Source organism: Megascapheus bottae, chromosome 20, assembly GCF_031878675.1.
Source record: "Megascapheus bottae isolate mThoBot1 chromosome 20, mThoBot2.hap1, whole genome shotgun sequence".
Taxonomy (NCBI): Eukaryota; Metazoa; Chordata; class Mammalia; order Rodentia; family Geomyidae; genus Megascapheus; species Megascapheus bottae.
Window position 1 is genome coordinate 15455494 of NC_143528.1, and position 21036 is coordinate 15476529.

Here is a 21036-nt window from a genome sequence, read left to right on the forward strand (position 1 = left end):
ACATTTGTCTGATCTTCTGGAGCTCAGTCACACACAAAAAAATAAATAACTAAATAAAGGCCTGCTGTAATATTTGTTTGCTATAATGAAGGCTTTTATATCTAATAAAAAAGAGAGTCAACAGGAAGCATTAGAAAAAGTATACCTATTTCTTCTCTTGTTTCATTTCTTTTTAGTGCCTTCTTTAGAATGGATTTGCTCTTCTTTAGAATGGATTTATCTTGTCATTTATTTTTAGGAGTATATTACATACTATGAATATTAACCTTCTCATGTATATTGTAAATAATTTCCTACCATCTTAACTATATTTTTAGAAATGAAATGTATTTTAAGTACTATTAATATACCTTTAATAGTATTTCCACTTAATAAAAATAAATATACTCTCCTTCCTTAGTTTGTTCTTGGATTGATGGTTAAAATATACTTTTCTGATGATAGTTCTTTATATTTAAAAGACCATTTTGCTTCTACAAGTAAAAATTCTTATTTTCACACTTGCTGAATATTTCTTGTAAATAAGAATATTTTTTGCATGTTTTAACTAGCTATATATATAGTTCTACTTTTTTGTTTCAAATCATTTCTCAATTTGCCCTCGTGGTTTTTAAGTATGCAGGCTTAGCCTGATTAAACATCAATAATTTGTTAATGTTGATATTTAATAAGTTAACTCAGTACATTCTGATCCTGTAATGCGACAAGACATCAGGAACTTTTGATGCAAAATAACTGTTCTTTCTGATATTTTAACGATTAAGTTTCTTCAACCCTATTTGTAAGCAAAACCCAACCTTCCAAAAAGTACTTCAAAATACTGGCAAGTCTGGCTACAGGCTTATTCTCTCTGATGGCAGAAAATAGTTTGAGCTTAGCTCCTGACAGTAAGCTGCACTGATGAGAGATGGAGCTGATGTAGGCAAAGTCAAACCTTTCTTTCCATTTTATGGTAGTTGCTCTTGGTTTCATAGTTTTTCAGGGTGTTGCAATTTCAAATGGATTTGTCTTAAATGTTTGACTCTATAGATGATACTAAATTGGTATTTCCTGCTTTATATGTTTTATATATTATCTGACTGATGCCATTCCACAGTTATTTTCCTATAGAATACTCCATGACATGACTATTGTTCTTCCTATTCTTGTTTTTGAAAAGTCTCTAAGTTCTACTTTCTATCTATACTTACCCCTTTGCTATGGAATTAGTGAACTGATCTTTCTGATATAGAATTAAGGAATGGTAAAAGTCAAAGGAATTTTATGCCAAATAGTTAATTAACTTATTAAAATCTGACCATGATGCCTAGCTATTTAGAAAAAATAACTTTGAATGTGTTTCAAACAATATCACAAAGCTAATGTTTATTCTACCTTCATGTGCGTCCAACTAATGCTTCTGACCTATAATTCCAGCAGTTCAGTGGTGCAATCTGAGATCTGTGATTTGAAGCCAGGCTAGACAGACAAATCTGAGATTCTTATCCCCAAATAACCAGCCAAAAGTCATGAATCAAGTGTTAGAGCACTATTTATGATATAAAACATGGATTTAGAGTACCAGGTCCTGAGCTCAAGTCCTGGTACTGGCCCAAAATATAAAAGTAATAAATATTTCTGCAAATACTTACTCATTCATTTTATTGGGTGTTTAATTCAATTGGCTTGAGTCATAGAATTCAAGGTAACATCCATAGTACCAAAAAGAAAGGCAGCTGTCCCAATGGAAGACTGCTAGAACGCTAAAGAATGCCTAAATGGACATGTTTGGTAGTCCAGTAGACTTACAGAGGATTTGCTCAAAGAATAAAGTGAGATGGGTAGACCCACAGTTAATTTAGAAGGAATATTAACTAATGTACCCACAAAAATGCAGAATATGTGTTTACTAGAAAAAAAACAAAGGAAAGTGTTGTTCTTTTGTCCTGATTATAGACCCTTACCAAAAATAAGTAAGACAGGCCAGGCACGATGGCTCACACCTTTAATCCTAGCTACTCAGGAGGCTGAGATATGAGGAACAGGGTTCAAAGCCATATGCAACTCAAAAGGACCTGAGACTCTTTTTTCCAATTAACCCAAACAGGAAGGGGGGTTTAACTCAAGGGTAGGGCTGTAGCCTTGAGCTGAAGAGCTCAGGGTCAGCGCCTAGGCAGAGTTCAAGCCCTATGTCCCCCCCCCCACAAAAGACATTAATTTAAGATTTTTATGACATTTGAGGTCACTATAGTACTAGTGAAAGAATTAAGAGTTTTGAACTTTTCATCTTACATGAGATGCTGAAAAATTGAAAATAGGTAGGAATCAAAACATAAATTTAGCTGATAGGTTTGTGAATGGAGAATGGAATTTTTGAACTACACATCATATCAGGTTCTGATTCCACGTGAGTGACAATTTTTCTAATTACCTAAATTAGCAGAAGAATGACATACAGAAAAACATGGTGCATAAAAGTAATGTAACTTGAGTTATTCCTCACATTCTGTGAGTTATCCCAGCACTCTTCTGGTTTGGGCTACCTGTTTAGAGCTTCTTCAACTAGGAGTATTTCACTTACCAATTCAGGTCAATGGGACACCCATTGTGTTTCTCAATGTGTTTTCTTGTGCTATATTGCTTCTCAAGAGCAAGAGCATGCCAGTAAGGACTTCTGCTTGCATCATCTTTAATAATCTGCCAAAAAAGTCAATAGGTAGATCTAGCTTCCAAAACGGTAAGCAATAAAGTCATTGTAAAGTGTACACAAGTAGAAATGGGAATGATTTGTGGCCATTTTGAAATAGTATACATTCTACAAACAAAAGGAATTCATTTAGATTTAAAAGATGATTTCAATGAAAGAACCAGAAATATACGACATAACTTTCAGAATACATAGTTCATTTGCTTCCTTGTATGCCCGATATGAGGGGTTCCCTTTTTTCTTTTTTTTTCTGACTTTAATTTTTTTTAATTTAATTTATTTTTTCATATATTTTTATTGTAATTAATAGAAGGGTTACATTATATTCACCAGATAGAAGGTGCATTAATTCAGATACATTGATACCCTTTCCCATGTCTTGGTCCTCATTTTCCTTCCCCCTTCCCCCAGGGATATTTTTTTATTGTATTTTATTGTCAAGATAATGTATCTGTGTAGTTTTTCAACAGTTTTTCTACTCTCTGTTTGAGGGCCATACATAACTATAAGGGATAAGTCCTAACCTCACACTGGGGAAGCAAGAGACGTATGCGAATATTTAGCAAAACACTTGGTGACCTAACAGTTTCAAAATGGAACTGGGCACCAGAATTAGGATGGAAATAACTTCAAATCCATTTTAACTTGAGCCAGTACCTCTTCCAAAACACCTCAGTGTATAGATTCTCTTCTATATTATTTTTCCAAAATACCTATTCTAGTATTTTGAAAATCCAAAAGTAATCATACAATGTTGCTAACACACAGATCATTTTAGAATGTTATTGCCTTGAGTGTCATTGGTTATTCTAGTAAATATATAAAGTGCTGATAGTCTCCATAAATATAAAAATTATTTTCCCATTTAGAATAATATATGGGAATCTTGGGTCATTTGGTAACTTGACTATGTTTTATACACAGCTACCACATCATCTCCATTATTTCTGTTGGAGGCCAAACCTTAGCACTTACTTAACATTTGTGCATAATATGTTCTGCACTAACAACTTATTGCATCCTGTAAGAAATTCAATTTGAATAAAAGCAACTTACAAATGCAATTTTTCCTGCATCACTAATAGGTAAATAGCATCATTTGATTTCAATTAAGTGAAGTGACACTAAAAACTTTGTAAGCAAAAATTTAACAATAGAAATACATTAGGATGGAAGTTTATAGACTCACCATAACTTACAATTTAGAATGCATCGTAATGAATGTCAGCTGCTAGAATTTTATTCCTTAAAATTCAAATATATTTTACTCACTAAATTCATGATGGAAAGAAAGCATAAAATTACATTTTTGCAGTATCTAACTCCAGTATACTTTCAATTTAATAAGAGCTGGATGTAGGTCATGAGCCAGAAAACATACAATGCCTGAAAAAAAAGATGTATTCACAGCTAGAGGATATTGTTGTATGAGAATAAAGTGATAACAACTCTAAATTACTCTCTCTTTAAAATTGAACTCAGTTAAATGCACTTTCTAGACAACTCTGGCATTTGCATTAACTTTTCTGAATTATTGTAAAAGACAGAATGTCCGAACTATTTTACTGGACTGCTCCAATCTTATACTGTCTTTTGACAACAGTGTGTAACTATGAGTGGGCTTGCAGCATCCTTTCTTCAGAATCTATGCTCCTATTTTAAAATTACATGCAGTTCTGAGGCCACTGATATATGACCAAAATCATCCATCTTGGCATTCAATGTTGTCCTTCCTTTCATCAATATGACTCTGAGCTCTTAATTGAGTCCAAGTTCTACCTGGACTATTTAGGTCTTTATTGGAAATTGCTATCTCACTCACTTACATGGCTCAAAAAATCACTACTTCTTTTGGAATATTACTGGTTGCCTGGATTCTCTGCTGGGCACTGGAGCCATATTCTTTGTTTTCTGGAGAAAATAAAATAAAATAACTGTCACCATTTCCTTTCACAACAGATGTAAGAACATTCCCGTTTTAGAGAAAGTGCTTTCTTATTTGTGCTGATAGGTAAGAAAATTTGCATACATTCCAATCTTCTCACCTTGCAGAGTTCAGAAAAACTCATGGAAACCTTCTATATTTTTTTCACCTCCCAAAACATGAAATGCTTAAATCTAACTATTTCTTATTTGAGATGAGAGGCTAGGAAAGAGGGGATGGTCAGAAGAAAATACAAGGAGATAAAGATAATATCCATCAAACTATGACAACATCCACCTAATATTCAAGATTGTAGTAAAATTTAGAAATCCTGCAGGTAATTCTTCTATATTCTAGAGTTGCTTTGCCACACTAGCTACAATTACTTATATTCTTCCACACCATGCAAAATGACTCCAATGATGAGAAAATATCACTTGAACAAATTGTATGTAAGAGATGAAAGATGCTGAAGCCTAAAGAGTATTAATATAGATCACTTGAAAAGATAATTCCCTAATATATCTCAAATATAGTAACTATGCAAGTTCCAAAAAAATTAAATGTAAACAATGGAGGTTACTGATGCATTTATCTGATACGAAATATTCCCACATTTCTATGAATCTGTTCTTAAAATGTCCATATTTCAGATTTATCTTCCTGAATATTGACACTTGTGTAAAGCAAGGATAAAGTGTCTGCTAATCTTTTGAAAGGTGTAATCTGTCTGTGAGTGACCACCCTTCAGAATAAGTAGTCTGTTGCTACATGGAGGGGGAGATGCAATATGAGTTTGATGAAGGTAGCAATAGTGGAAAGAGTTATAAATGAATTCAAGTTTACATCAGATGGATGATTCCATAACTGGCTTAGCTGCTATGCTAGATGGCAGAGATAGTGAATCAAAAGATAACTTCTAGTTTCCCAGATGAGTAACTCCATAGATAGTGGAGTGATTTGCTTCATTGGGCACCACTAGAACATCAAAACAGTGGGGAGAATTTCTTGTGATCTAAGATTTTCTTGCAAGATATGAATACTTACATATTCAAAAGACATATCTTTTTCAGTGTACAAGTTCAACCCATATCAAGTTCAGTATATCTGTAACCGCTTTTTACAGTCTTTATATTAACTTTCAAATGTGTACCTAAAACTAGATTTTTCTTCTGAGATTATATGTAAATGTATATGCATATATGTATATACTTAAGTAGGTATTGTGATCTAGCATCTAGATAGGAATTAGATTTACATGACTGGACAAAAATCACTGAAGTGAGTATAGAGTGAAGATAACATAGGTCAAATAGATTTTAACAGAAAAAGAACTTATAAGATACAAACAATCTATGCCTGCATTCCTAACATTTATTAGCTGCTTTTCTGTCTCCAGAACTGAATTGAAACTCTTTTTCACTTTGTTTCCTGTAATTCATATGACAGTGATACGTAGGTAAAATAAGGAGTTAGCATATACTTGGATATTTAATAGGAAATGATGTCTAAATTCAGCCCAAAGCTTCAGTCACCATATACTGCTTTCTTTAGGTTTGAGTAAAGACACAAAAGAAGAGAAACTAACATGTATTTATTTATGCTTTCTGTGGAATTCTTTTGCACTTTTGGAAGTCAGAAATGTCCACATCTATTAAAAAGTCATGAACCAGGCTAAGTAGACATTCAGGTTGATTACAGGACATTCCAAGTTTGAAATGTCAGCATTTTTAAGCCAATTCTGATCTTTTGTAAATCAAATAATGCATAATAAATATTTGGAGACTTTTTTCATGCTTACTCATACTAAAATTTTGTGTTCACTTGACAGTACTATACATTTATAATGATGGTTATTGATCAGAGGATATTAAAAGTGTTCTCTCTGTTCTGTATCATTTTTGTGAGATACATTCCATTTTCAGTAATTTCTTTACATATTTTTCTTCTCAGTTAAACTACAAATTATGGCAATTTGACCATATTTTAGGCATTATCTATATCCAGAAGTTAGTAATCAGTATAAGATATAAACTCAATAATTTATATTGTAACTGTTACACATAAAATCCATACTAATAAAATTTTTTGCAGCATTAGAATTATTTCGAGTAGATACTGTAAGACCATAATTCATTGTAGAAAAAGCATTTCTACTGGACACATAAGCAAGTTTGAGTGCTCATATATTTTTATCCTTCTTTTTTATATATTTTTATTGTAATTAATAAAAGGGTTACATGATATTTGCCATATAGAGGGTGCATTAATTCACATACATTGATACCCTTTCAAATGTCTTGGTACCCATTACCCTCCCCCCCACCGCCCTCCCACCCCATCTTGGTTTACCCCCTTCCCTATCAAATTTCAAATAACCAAATACAAATAAATTCAATATATCAGATAACAAAGAGAGGTACTGTAACAATATGAGATACCCAAGGGACAGCAAAGGAGATGAGAGATAACAGTACATTAAGGACAACAATCATTCGTTATATAGCATTTGTTTCAATATCCTGGAGGTCCTCTCAATTAGCTTCAGACTATATGGCCTGATGTATCAAGGTTTTGCTCTATTGCAGATCTCTACCAGTAGAGCCCAAGGTTTCTACTAATTATGACAAATGAGGGAAACCTTTGAGCCTAAGTTCCTTTGAGTCTGGCTTACTTCACTTAATAGGATTTTTTCTAAGTCTTTCCATTTCCTAACAAACGGGTCGATGTCGTTTTTTTCTCACAGCAGCATAGAATTCCATTGTGTACAACTACCACAGCTTGTTGATCCACTAATCAACTGAGGGACATCTAGGTTGGTTCCATATCTTTGCTATGGTGAATAATGCTGCAATGAATATTGTTGTGCTAGTGGATTTAGTATGCCCTAGTTTCTGGATAATTGGGTAAATGCCAAGTAGTGGAATTGCTGGGTCATAGGGGAGTTCTAGGTTTAGCCTTTTGAGGCACTGCCATACTGCTTTCCATAGTGGTTGAATGAATTTGCACTCCCACCGACAGTGTAGTAGTGATCCCTCCTGGCCACATCCCCTCTAGCATATGTTGTCATTTGTTTTCCTGATCCTGGCCATTCTAACTGGAGTGAGGTGGAATCTTAGAGTTGTTTTGATTTGCATTTCTTTTATGACCAGAGATGTTGAGCATTTCTTCATGTGTCTATAGGCCATTTTTGTTCTTCTTCAGAGAAGACTCTCTTTAAGTCTTTGGTCTATCTTTTAATTGGATGGTTGTTTCTTTGGAGATTAGTTTGGGGTGATTCAATTTTTTGAACTGTTGATATATTTTAGATATGAGGCCTTTGTCTGTTGTTTGGTTGGTGAAGATCTTCTCCCACTCTGTAGGCTTCCTAATTAATTTACTAGCTGTGGCCTTTGCCATACAAAAGCTCTGCAGTTTAATGCAGTCCCACTTATCCAACCTTTCTCTGATTTGTTGTGATTTTTGGTCCTTGTTAAGAAAGTTTCTACCTGTGCCAAGGAGGCCTATTCCTTCCTGTAATGTTTTCAGTGTGTCAGCTTTTACCTCCAGGTCTTTGATCCATTTGGAGTTAATTCTAGTGCAGGGTGACAAAGAAGGATCCAACTTTAGTTTTCTGCATGTGCTTAACCAGTTCTGCCAGCACAACTTGTTGAAGAGGCTGTCTTACTTCCATTCTATTTTTTTGGCTCCTTTGTCAAGGTTAGGTGGCCATAGGTCTGTGGTTTAATATCTGGGTCCTCTGTTCTATTCCATTGGTCTTCAGGCCTGTTCTTGTGCCAGTACCAAGCTGTTTTGATAATTACAGCCCTGTAATAGAGTCTAAAGTTTGGAATTGAAATTCCTCCAACGCTGTTCTTTCTGCTAAAAAGTGTTTTTGATATACGGGGTCTTTTATTATTCCATATGAAATTTTTAATTGCCTCTGCTATTTCTGTAAAGAATGCCATTGGGATATTGATGGGTATTGCGCTGAATTTGTAGATAGCCCTTGGCAAGATTGTCATTTTCACAATGTTGATTCTTCCAATCCAGGCATGGGAGGTTTTTCCATTTCCTTAGTTCATCTTTAATTTCCTTTTTCAGGGTTTTAAAGTTTTCATCAAAAAGGTCCTTTACATTCTTAGTTAAGCTAATTCCTAGGTACTTTATTTTCTTTGAGGCTATTGTGAAAGGAGTTTCTTTCCTGATTATTGCCTCGTTCCTCTCACTGTTGGCGTAAAGGAAGGCAGTTGATTTTTGAGGGTTAATTTTATAGCCTGCTACCCTTCCAAAGTTTTGAATCAGCTCAAGGAGCTTAGGAGTAGCGTTTATAGGATTCTTTAAATACAGAATCATGTCATCTGCAAACAGGGAAAGTTTTGCTTCCTCTTTCCCTATTTGGATCCCCTTTATGCTTGCTTCTTGCCTTATTGCACTGGCTAGGAATTCTAATACTATGTTAAAGAGGAGCGGAGAGAGTGGGCATCCTTGTCTCGTTCCTGATTTTAGAGGGAATGGCTTTAGCTTTTTGCCGTTAAGGATAATACTAGCTGTGGGTTTGTCATACAGAGCCTTTATTATATTGAGGAATGTTCCATGGATTCCTAGTTTCTCCACAGCTTTTAACATAAAGGGGTGTTGGATCTTGTCAAATGCCTTTTCTGCATCTATTGAGACAATCATGTGATTTTTGCCCTTGCTCCTGTTGATGTGTTGAATTATATTAATTGATTTGCATATGTTGAACCAGCTTTGCCTTCCTGTAGTGAATCCAGTTTGTTCATAGTGTATATTTTTTTTGATGAGTTGTTGTAGACGGTTGACCAGTATTTTGTTGAGAAGTTTTGCATCGATGTTCATCAAAGAAATAGGTCTATAGTTCTCTTTCTTTGATGAATCTCTGTCTGGTTTGGGGATGAGGGTTATACTGGCTTCATAGAATGAGTTTGGTAAAGACCTTCATTTTCAATTTCATTGAAGAACTTGAAGAGTATTGGTGTGAGCTCAGCTCTGAAGACCTTATAGAATTCAGCTGTGAATCCATTTGGTCCTGGGCTTTTCTTAGGTGGAAGTTCTCTTATTGCCATTTCTATTTCAGAGCTTGAAATAGGCCTGTTGAGTTGGCTTAGTTCTTCTTGGTTCAGTGTGGGTATGTTAATATTGGCTAGGAATTCATCCATTTCATCTAGATTCTCAAATTTGTTGGCGTAAAGGTTTGAGACTTATTCCCTCATGATATTCTGGATCTTGGTAATTTCTGTTGTGATATTACCATTTTCGTCTGTGATTTTGTATATTTCAATATGCTCTCTTCTTTTTTTGGTAAGATTTGCTAAGGGCTTGTCAATTTTGTTAATTCTTTCAAAGAACCAACTCCTTGTTTTGTTGATTCTTTCTATAGTTTTTTTGGATTCCAAATCATTTAATTCTGCTTTGATTTTAATAATTTGCTTTCTTCTACTGGGATTAGGGTTGGTTTTTGCTCTTTTTCCAGGAGCTTAAGGTGAGACATTAACTGGTTGGTTTGCAATTTTTCCAACTTGTTGTTGTAAGCACTCAGCACTATAAATTTTCCTCTGAGTACTGCCTTTGCTGTGTCCCAAAGGAGTTGGTATTTTGTGTGCTCCTTATTGTTAAATTTCATAAACTTTTGGATTTCTGTTCTGATCTCTTCTATGACCCATTGGTGATTCAACAATGTGTTGTTCAGTCTCCATGAGTTACAGGGTTTTCGTTGGTGGAGATGTGTGTTCAGTTCCAGTTTGATGCCTTTGTGGTCTGAGAGCGTGCAGGGAATAATTTCAGTGTTTCTGAATCTGTCCAGGTTTGTTTTATGTCCTAAGATGTGGTCTATTTTGGAAAATGTTCCATGTGCTGCTGATAAAAATGTATATTGTGTTGTTACTGGGTGGAATATTCTGCATATATCTGTTAGAACTAGTTGGTCTATATAGTTGTTCAGTTCTAAGTTTTCTCTGTTGAGTTTTTGCTCTGTTGATCTGTCCATAGGTGAGAGTGGTGTGTTAAAGTCACCAACAATCACTGTGTTTCGATCTATATATGGTTTCAGTGTAAGTAAAGTTTGTTTGATGAAGTTCAGAGCTCGGGGATTGGGTGTGTAAATATTTAGGATAGTTATGTCTTCCTGGAGGAAAGATCCTTTTAGTAGTATGTAGTAACCTTCTTTGTCTTTTCTTACTAATTTTAGTTTGAAGTCTATTTTACCTGATATGAGGATGGCAACTCCAGCCTGTTTATGGGGGAAGTTAGCTTTTCTCACTTTCAAAAGATGTTTGTTTTTTTGGGTAAGATGTGTCTCTTGAAGACAGCAGAACGATGGCTCTTGCTTTTTGATCCAACTAGACAGTCTATGCCATTTAATTGGAGAGTTAAGTCCATTGATATTGAGAGTTAGGATTGAGAGACATTTATTAGTTCCTACCATTTTTAAAAGCTTTTATTAGGGCCTGTGTCTTGACAGTTCTTGTGGTCCTTAGATGGTACGATGTTTAGGTGCCATTTCTTTCCCTATATTGCATTTATTTTGGTTTTCTATGCATACAACATCTTTGAGAATTCTCTGTAGTGTTGGTTTTGTTGCTACATATTTTTGCAGTTTTTCCCTGGAATGGAATGTTTTTATTGTTCCCTCAGTTATGAATGAGAGCTTAGCTGGGTACAGTATTCTTGGTTGGTAGTTATTTGAATTCAGGGCATGACATATATGCTTCCAGTCACTTCTTGCTTGCATGGTCTCTGCTGAGAAATCTGGGGATATTCTGATTGGTTTGCCTTTATAGGCTATTGATCCCTTTTCCCTGGCTGCCTTTAGGATCCTTTCTTTGGTTTCTATTGATCCAGTTTGGATCACGATGTGGCGGTGGGATATTCTTTTCTGGTCAGGTCTGTTTGGAGTTCTAAAAGCTTCTTGTATCTGGATGGGCCTGCCCTTCTGGATATTTGGGAAAGTCTCTGAGATGATTCCCTGAAGTATATTTCCAATATCATTGACCTCTTTCTCCAGACCCTCCTCAATACCAATTAGCCTTAAATTAGAGTTCCTAATTGTATCTTTCACCTCCTGAAGTGCTCTCTCATATTTCCTAGATTTGGATTGACTCATTTTCTGTTCTTTCTCTATAATAACTAAATTATCTTCAGCCCCGGAAATTCTCTCCTCTGCATTGTCTAACCTGCTGTCAAAGCTATCTACTTTATTTTTCATCTCCCTTGTTCTTAATTGCTCATTTTTGATGCCTTGCATGTCTTGTTTTCGATCATGTATGGATTTCTTTATCTCCTTGATTTCCATTTGAGTGGTTAGCTCAGTAGCGTTATTTTCTTTGGACATTTGCTGGAGTTCGGTCACCTTTTTATTTGTGGATTCTGTGAATTCATCCATCTTTCTTTGAAAAACCTTTATTATGGCCTCCTTTATGGCTTCTTTTTCACTTATCACCTTGTTTATGGTTTCCTCTTGTTTAGCTATGGCTTCCTCCCTTATCTCTTTCTTTATATTTTCACATTTTTCATTAATGATGTTTATCAATTGCATTTGTATAGCACTTGGAAGACTCTCCTCTAGGTTTGCCAGTGACTGTTCCATTGTCTGTTTACATTGGGTGGTGGATGTTGTTTCTTGATTTGACATTTTTCTTGAGTTTCTTGTTCTGCCCATTTGAAAATGGGAGCAAGATTAATACTAAACATGATTATAGGTTTTCAGATACAACCAACCTAGACCTCTGTAGCTGGCAGACACTAGATGTTCACAATTTTTGATTGGTGTTATCACTCTTTCTTTTTGTGCACTTACAGACCAGTCTAATACAACCACTGATAAGCGACTTATACCCAAAACAATAAGCCTCTCAATCCAATCTCTATTGTCTTTAAGTCCCTCTGAGCCTAGAGAATAATTAAACACCTAGATATACAGTATTGCTCAACAGCCATCAAGTGTAGATCCATGCAGTATAAGGGTGAAAGACGAACAGAGGACCAGAGATAGAAGAATAGAATGAGAGAGGTCAGGGGAGGTACAAGAGGATTAACGTAGGAGTGTAAGAATATTATAGTAATGTAGAAAAGGTATAGCATAAGGATAACTGACCTAAGTTGGTAAGTAGGTAGAGTATTTGAATACAAAGTTTGGAAAGTATTAGAATAAAACTTATGTGTTCCTGCATGACTAGCTCTTAGCCCAACCAGTGGCCTCACAGTGGACCATGGGATGGATCTGCGAGCTTCAGTCTGAGCACGCTGGGCAGATGCTTTCCTGTGCTGCTTCCAGGGGCGGCCCCCAGCCAAGGGTCTGGGGTTTGAGAGTTTCCAGGGGCTCTCAGTAGGACCAGCAGGAGTCTGCTCTGTTCCCAGGTGTGGGGCCCAGCTGAGGACATGGGCTCCAAGGGCGGAGCCTAGCCTTTCTGATTCTCAGAAGGCAAGCTTGGCTGCTGGTAGGCCCTTCAGATCCCTGCTGTGTTTCCACTGCTTTGTCAGAGAGTCTGTGACTGTGGGGGGCCCCTAGGTGTTGTCTTGCTCAGGATTCCCAGCTGGGGGATGCCCCGCTCAAGAATTGAGGGGGGCAGATGCTGGCTCCTATTTTCCAACACACCCCACCCACTGTTGTAAGGCAGGGTCACAGCGCCCTCTACTCTCCAGATCCAGTGGCCTGGGAGAGGAGCCTGGTGGGCGGGTGGGAGCTGGGACAGCTCCGCCTCCCCTGGTGGGGTGCTGAGTCTTAGGGTCTGCCTGCCTGTCAGTCTCCAGTTAGAGGGCTGGGAGTTGAGCCCGTTGGGAGGGTGGGAGTTGGGACAGCCCTGCCTCCTTGGTGGGGTGTTGGGTCTTAGGTAGCCTGCCTGTCAATTTCCAGTCAATGGCCTGAGGGAGGGGGCTGTTGAGGGAAGGGACAGGATTCTAAATTCCTTGCCCCCCTGCTCTTGCCAGTCTTTCTCGGGCGGGGTGGAGGGGTCTGAGTTAAGTTCTATAGCTTGGCACTGCTCTGCTTTCCCGATGTGTTTGGGGATGTGCTGTGCTAATCACTCTTCTGTGTTCTGTCTGTGGGGGTTCCACTTTGGTGGGGAGTCTTTCACTCCCCTCGGGTCTCCTCCGCCACCTGTGTTCAGTGTCTGGGTTCTGCTGCTTGCTGTTCTGGTTCCGCATCTGGGTTCTGCTGCTTCCGAAGCTTGCTGGCCCGGTCCTGTGCTGGTTTCTGCAGTGGTTGAGGCTGCCCGCCCACCCTCCACCACTGCTTTTAGCAGCTTGGAGCTGGCAGGGAGGGGTGGGGGAGGGATGGACGCATTCAGAATTCTTTGAGAAAGTTGGATGTAAGCTTTATCTGGATTTCTTTTCCGGTTTGAGTCCTTCTCTGTTGCTTTTTGAGTTTGTTGTTGTGGATTTCTTAAGATAATTGGCTCGTGGGACTCCCTGGTTCTCTTTTTGTGTGAGAGAGCTAGGTAGCGTCCCTATTGTCTCGGCGCCATCTTCCTTCCTCTATCCTTCTTTTATTTCTCTCCTGCTACACAAATTTATTAGTCTACCATTAAACTTATTTGCCTGCAAAATACCTCATTGTCCCAAAGAATTCTTCTATCCAGCTCCCAACCTGCAAGAGCTGACTGCTCTATGTCAGGAAAGCATGGTAAAGAGAGATCATCAACCAAACTCCCTGGTTTTATCTATAAGTTAGTGATCAAAACTCAATTATACTTGCAAGATTGAGGATATCTACTGTGTCTGTCTAGCAAGTTAACATCTTATTGTACTTTTCTCTCCTCAAAGTATGAGAAATTACAAGACAATATCTTCTTACCACCTGTTCTCAAAGGAGGTACTATAGAAAAGTTCTAGAAACTATCTTTAGAGCTGTAAGTTTTTTATCAATATTCATTTCAAATTTCTAAGTCTACAAGCTGTACTTCATTAGTTACATTTATATTATAAATCAGTAGCATGATAGAAATTTTCTAGCTCATTTTGACAGTATAAGTCTTTGGAATCATGACTAGACTCCTATAAATTTTTAGCTGTCAGCTTTCTTCTACCTTTATGCACATCATCCATTAGTAATTCAACTGGTTTAATTCTTCTCCATCCATAAAAATATTTATGGAATTCTGTCTATGTGCAGGACAAAACTATGTAAGTTGAGGTTACAGCAATAAATAAAGTATAAAATTCCTGGAAGAGGTACAAAGGCAAATAAGTGCACAAGTAAACCAGTGAATAATGAGAATTCAGAAGAAGAAGAATGCAATATGGGAAAAAGCAGGGCATGGTTTTAAGGGTCCATCATTTCTATGTGTATATTTATGCCTAAGGTTAAACTGGAAAACTTCACTGAGAAAATGATATTGGAAAATATATTAAAATGATAGTAGAATCTATGTTTATACTTTTTCTTTTCAGTCCTGGCTTGAACTCAGGACCTGAGCACTGTCCTTGGACTTTCTCAAGGGCATTGCTCTATCACTTGAGCCACAGCATCATTTCCTGCTTTTCCTAAGAATGGTGCACTGAGGAATCAAACCCTGGTCTTTGTGCATGCTAGGCAAGCACTTACCACTGGGCAAAACACCTGTCCCCAGATTTACACTTTTTTAAACAGTAAGACTAGTGGGAGAAAAAGGTATAGACTAAGTATCAGATTGTTTCATGAGATTAGAAAAAGTGAACTCATTAAATTGACTAGGTCTTGAAAGGTTTGTAATACCAGGAATAAGGAAAGAGAATGCCAAGATGACTGTAAAGCTGTGGTCAAGTTTGGGGGAGATTTCCACTAAAGATTTGTAGCTAGGATTCACTCAAGGTCCTAAATAAGATCAACTCAGGCCATAAACTTAAATGAAGAAGAAAAAGTTCAAACACTATAAGATTTTGGATTTTCCAGTACTTAAGAGACCAAGACATGAGCATCACGGAGGAAAGGATTCTTGGAAGATGGGAGTCTCATAAATATTTTCCTAGGCTGAACTTAAGTCACAAGCCATCCAATCTCTGCCATTCAAACAGAATTAGATGCATAAGCTACTAGAACCTGCTTTACATAATCACCTTCCCCCTTTTAAAAAATGTTCTCCTACTTTGGGGATTGAACTCAGTGCCTTCTACTTGCTTGGCTTACTTACTCATAACTGCCTTCAGCCTAGATATCTGTTGATTGTTTGGGGCCTGGATTCATACAGATTTCTTTCTACTTGGGCACACTTCAAATAGAGGTTCTCTGATCTCAGTCACCTGAAATAGAGGCATGTGCCTAGTTTGTCTAGCATATTCTATTCATTAAGCCAACAAAAAGCTATCTCAAGAAAAATAAATTAAATTTTCAAATATTACAGATTGAGAAATTAAGGTGAGGGCTCAGTCTTGCCCATTAAATATAGAAATATGAAAGCCAGTGGTCGTGAAACCTTAAAATGAATTTAGTGAGAATGGAAAAAAAGATTTGAGATGAAGAAAAGTGTGTTTTACTCAATATTTTGTCTATGAAATCCAAGGAGATATCTTCACCTGAAGTTAAGGAGTAACTCGGGGCCAATGAGAAAGGCCACACCCATAGAATCCTATGGTAAAGATGAAGAGTATCCAAACATTCCAATGTAGCCAGTCTTCTGAAGGATTTCATTCCTCTGTAAGCAGGAGGGAAGAGGAAACATTCTTTCCAGCTGTGTCACCACTGTTTGGTCTTGCCTCATTGAAATTAATTTCCATTCTCATCAGTTATCCTAGGAATCTCTCATCTCCTATTTCCTTAAACCCTACAGAGGGACGTGGTACTTTCTTGATATTTATGTATACTCCTTATTTTAATGTGCTATCTGAAATTCTCTGTGGAACCACAGGAAAAATGACTCATATTCTTTAGAGAAGACTTCCTTTATTTTCTCATTTACATTAGAGCTTCCAAATCTCTTAGGTTTATTGTTTCCCCTACAGTGGTACATATGGTTATTCGCCCTCCTGGTTTATCATACTTGAAGCCTAGAGAGGATAGGTAGTCATTCTGGGAGTTCTTCACATTCATTTCTAAATGATTTTCCTTTCAACTCCCCCAAACACCCACATTTGACCTCCTCTTGTCAGACTGGCTGCACTGCTGCTACTTAACACATTCATTAGATCCATTTCTCAGAATATCTGCTTTATTTCCTTTAGTTCCTAACCATTATCCCTTTCTCCATTGCTAACACTCTCATAAGTTTCAGTGATTTCTATGCCAATGCAATTGACTTTTTAATATTCTAGTCCCTTGCTTTCCGGTCCTCTCCTGACACAGAGCTTTCTTTTTCTTCTTTCCTTATGTAGTGCTTTCAATAAAGTAAGAACAACACTTTACTTCTCTTGCAGTGCTTCTTTAACTACAGCCATTTTATCACTAATAAAATATGGTTAGAATCAAATTTTTTCACATGAGAGCCAAGGCATTTAAGATTTCGTGACTTAAAAGAATAGATAGAATCTGAATTTTGATTGGTTTGTTGCATAAAATTGACCAAATGTTTTGAAAATTGCTCCATTTTAGTTATATTTATAGCCTCAGCCTAGTATGTCCTAATTAATACTTTCATGCAATAAAGTCTAGGCTCCATCTCTCATCAACCAATTTTCTATTCACACCTTAGACTTCATCATTATATCTGCAAACATTATGTAAGTACAGTTTCATTCCTTCTTTATAAGTAGCCACATGTTAACTACTCTAAACCCTACCAACCCTATACATTAACACCTGTATTATTGTTTCCACATAGCCTTGACTTCTCTCTTGGTCTGTAAACCTGAACTCAATATAATCACAAAGGTACTTACCATTGGAGGAACATGACATGAGAGTCAGAGGGAACTGTAGCTACAGACAAAAAAAATGCAGAGTGATGCAATGTTACAGTTTGATTAGTAATGAAGATACCTAAGGATGATCCTAAACCAAGAATAGTACATACACTATATAGAAGCTACACAAGACCAGAGAATTATTTGCTCCCTGAAGAATAAAGATGGAATAAAGATGTCTGCCACGACATTTCACACAAGAATCTCTACAGTCTTACATGATTAAAGAACTGCAAGGTAAAAAAAATTAGTATTATTTCAATCTAATAATTTTGTGATAATTGTTATAATTAAATAATTAGCCAGAAAACAAATTATGTAACTTATAAGTGGGGACAGGAGCACTCTGTATATCACCTTTATAATAACTATTGAAAAAATTAGCCAGATGCTGGTGGCTAATTTCTGTAATCCTAGCTACTCAGGAAGCTGAACTCTGATGCTCATGATTCAAACCAGCCAGGGAGGAAACTCTAAGTCACTTATTTCCAGTAATACACCCCAAATCTAGAAGTGGGGCTGTGGCTCAATTGGGAGACTGCTATCAGAGAGAGAGAGAGAGAGAGAGAGAGAGAGAGAGAGAGAGAGAGAGAGAGAGAGAGAGAGAGAGAGAGAGAGAGACAGAGAGAGACAGAGAGAGAGAGAGACAGAGAGAGACAGAGACAGAGAGACAGAGAGAGACAGAGAGAGCATTCCCAGGGCCTGAGTTCAGGCCCTAGGACGAGAAGGAAAAGAAAGCTTAGCTTAATAAAGTTTAGATTCATTGACTCTCATCTCTCCCTCTTCTCTCATCACCTCTCTTCTCTTTCCTTCTCTAAACCATATATGTTAACTATGCATACTATAGAGAATAAGGCACATACAAACATCTTATTAAAATATTTTTTATTATTTTATAATTTTTCTTATCTGAAATTTTAGTGCAATACTACAATCCCTCTGCAATACATATTTTTAAAATTCAAGCTTCAATATAAGGCAATTTACCCTTGAAGTCATTTTTATATGTATAATGTAGTAAGTATTTTATTCCTAATCGATTACATAGTAGACAATTGTTTTGAGTAGTTAATTGCTCTGTCCATACTATTTAAATAATATGTAAAGACAAAAGTACTGAACAAAGTAAGCTAAATGGGCTCAAATTTGCAGCATATTTAATGATTTATAAGAAAACCATGCATATGCATAAGGAGACTAAACAGAAAATCATATTTCCCATTAGTTTGTCCTTCTATATTATAATTGGGATTAGATGAAGGTCATGTTTCAAAATAAGCAATAATTCCTTAGCAGAATAAAAATGACACAAGTTGCTCTCTAGTTTAAGAGACTTTGAATCTTGAAATAAGTCATTAAAGTAAATTAAAAAGTGAGAGCAGGGGACTGTGAGTTTAGTCTAGTGGTAGAGTGCTTGCCTAGTATGTATGAAGACTGGGGTTCATTTCCTCGGTACCAAATATATAGAAAAAGCCAGAAGTGGTGGTGTGGCTCAAGTGGTAGAGCTGTAGCCTTGAGAAAGCCCAAGGACAGTGCTCAGTCCCTGAGTTCAAGCCCGGGTACTGGCAAATAAAAAAAAGGTTACATGCTCTGCATGCTATGTAACTACTCATGATACATTTAATTAACACCTTAGAAAATACATACCCAACACACATATCCCCTCATAAATTGTAAACCTCTGTTATTTGGCATTATGTATGTCATTGTACATCCAGAGATAAAGGAATACCTTTATGTATTAAACCTCAACATAACTATTTCCAATAGGTAAGTATAGCATTTAAAACATTTGCTTTTGTGTGTGAGAAGGGCGGGGGGGGGTACTTAGGGCTTGAGCTCTGGGCCTGGGTGTTGTCTCTGAACTCTTCAGCTCAAGGCTACCACCCTATCCCTTGAGTCACAGCCCCACTTCCAGTTTTCTGATAATAAATTGGTGATAAGAGTCTTACGGTCTTTAGTGCCATGGCTGGCTTTGAACAAAGATCCTCAGATCTCAGTCTCCTTAGTACCTAGGATTATAGGTATGAGCCACCACGCCTGGCTCATTTTTGGATTTATATCTGCAAATCCCCTCTCCATTTTCACCTTAAACAAATAATAACAAGATCTCATGTAAAAAATGAACGAAAGCCAGGCATGGTGACTAATCCCTGCAGTCTTAGCTTCTCAGGAGGCTGAGATCTGAGGATTGAGGTTCAAAGCCAGCCTGGGCTCAAAAAACCGTGATGGTCTTATCTCCAATTAACCACCAGAAAACCGAAATTGGTTCTGTGGTTCAAGGGGTAGGACGGTAGCCTTGAGCTGAAGAGCTCAGAAACAGCATCCAGGCCCATAGTTCAAGCACCACGACTGACCAATAAATAAATTATTTCGGCAATAAATACTACCCAAAGAGAAGAAAATTATCAAAATAAGGTGTTAAAGTAAGATTTTTTCCCTAAATTTTACATGAACATTTTAATTAGTCGTCAACTAAAATCTCAACTAGATTACACAACTCAATATTTTGCTTTATTTTCCTAAATCCAGTTGTGGTAATAACTTGTTTATATTGTTTGGTGGAAGCAACTTTATATCTAATTGTTTATGTGTTTGACTTTGGATAGTACTGAGACACTGAGTTTTTAGTTTTAAAACTTAGCATGTAAGACTGATTAAATGCTTTGGCTTTCTTTCCTAATCTGAATAATACCAATACCATGGTTGGAATTTCAATAATCATCCTTAGATGTCATTGAACTCTAGGATTAAAGGTCATATTTAAAATTATAGGTGAGAAAAATTTATGGTAGAAGTGTACATGAACCTCCAGGTAGATGAAAATAGTTAAAACGATTTTCATCAGTGAGCACTATTTTAGAATGTGTGGTGTATTTATTTTGGTGTAGTTGATTTATGTGTTTTATGATTTTATGATGTGATGGTGAAATAAATGGAGTTTGAAAACACTTCTGGTTAGAAGCTTAATCTTATTTTGCAGACTAAGTTATTCTATTAACTTCTTGTTGACTTTCTTCTGTCCCTTTCAATTTGCTGTTCCACATCACCTGTCAACATTTACTTAGTGTCACCATTTTAACCTAGAGCTCTTCTTCCAGATATTGTTTTGTTGTTCAAAGGCAGAAAATCCATTAGAATCATTGTTGATCTAGAGTCAATGATTTATTAGAAATGCGTTAAACAATTAGGATGCTTCTAGTAACCAAAATATGTAATATCCAAGCAAGAATTCAAACAGTATAATACTTTAGAAATTCTAACTCATAGGTCAGCAAAATGAGTACACAAAACAGAAGCTAGAAATGTAGAGGAAGGAGTAAAAGAGAGAAGGATAATCAAATGGAGAAAGGAAGAAAGAGGATAATACAGTTGCAAAATTTTAATGCATAGCTTATAAAATTAAGTAAACTGAGATGAAGGGTAGGGTTTAGAGGGATGGAGAAGAATGATGAAAGGGATGGGTAGGATAGTAATTTCTTTGTACAACTACTTCAAAATAATAAGTAAGGAAATATAGAGTTTTTTGTGAAAGAATCATGGGTAAATGCTATTCATTATGTTTGTAGTCTATCTTCAGAGGTTGACTTGGTTCATGTCTTTAGTTGAGTGGTTT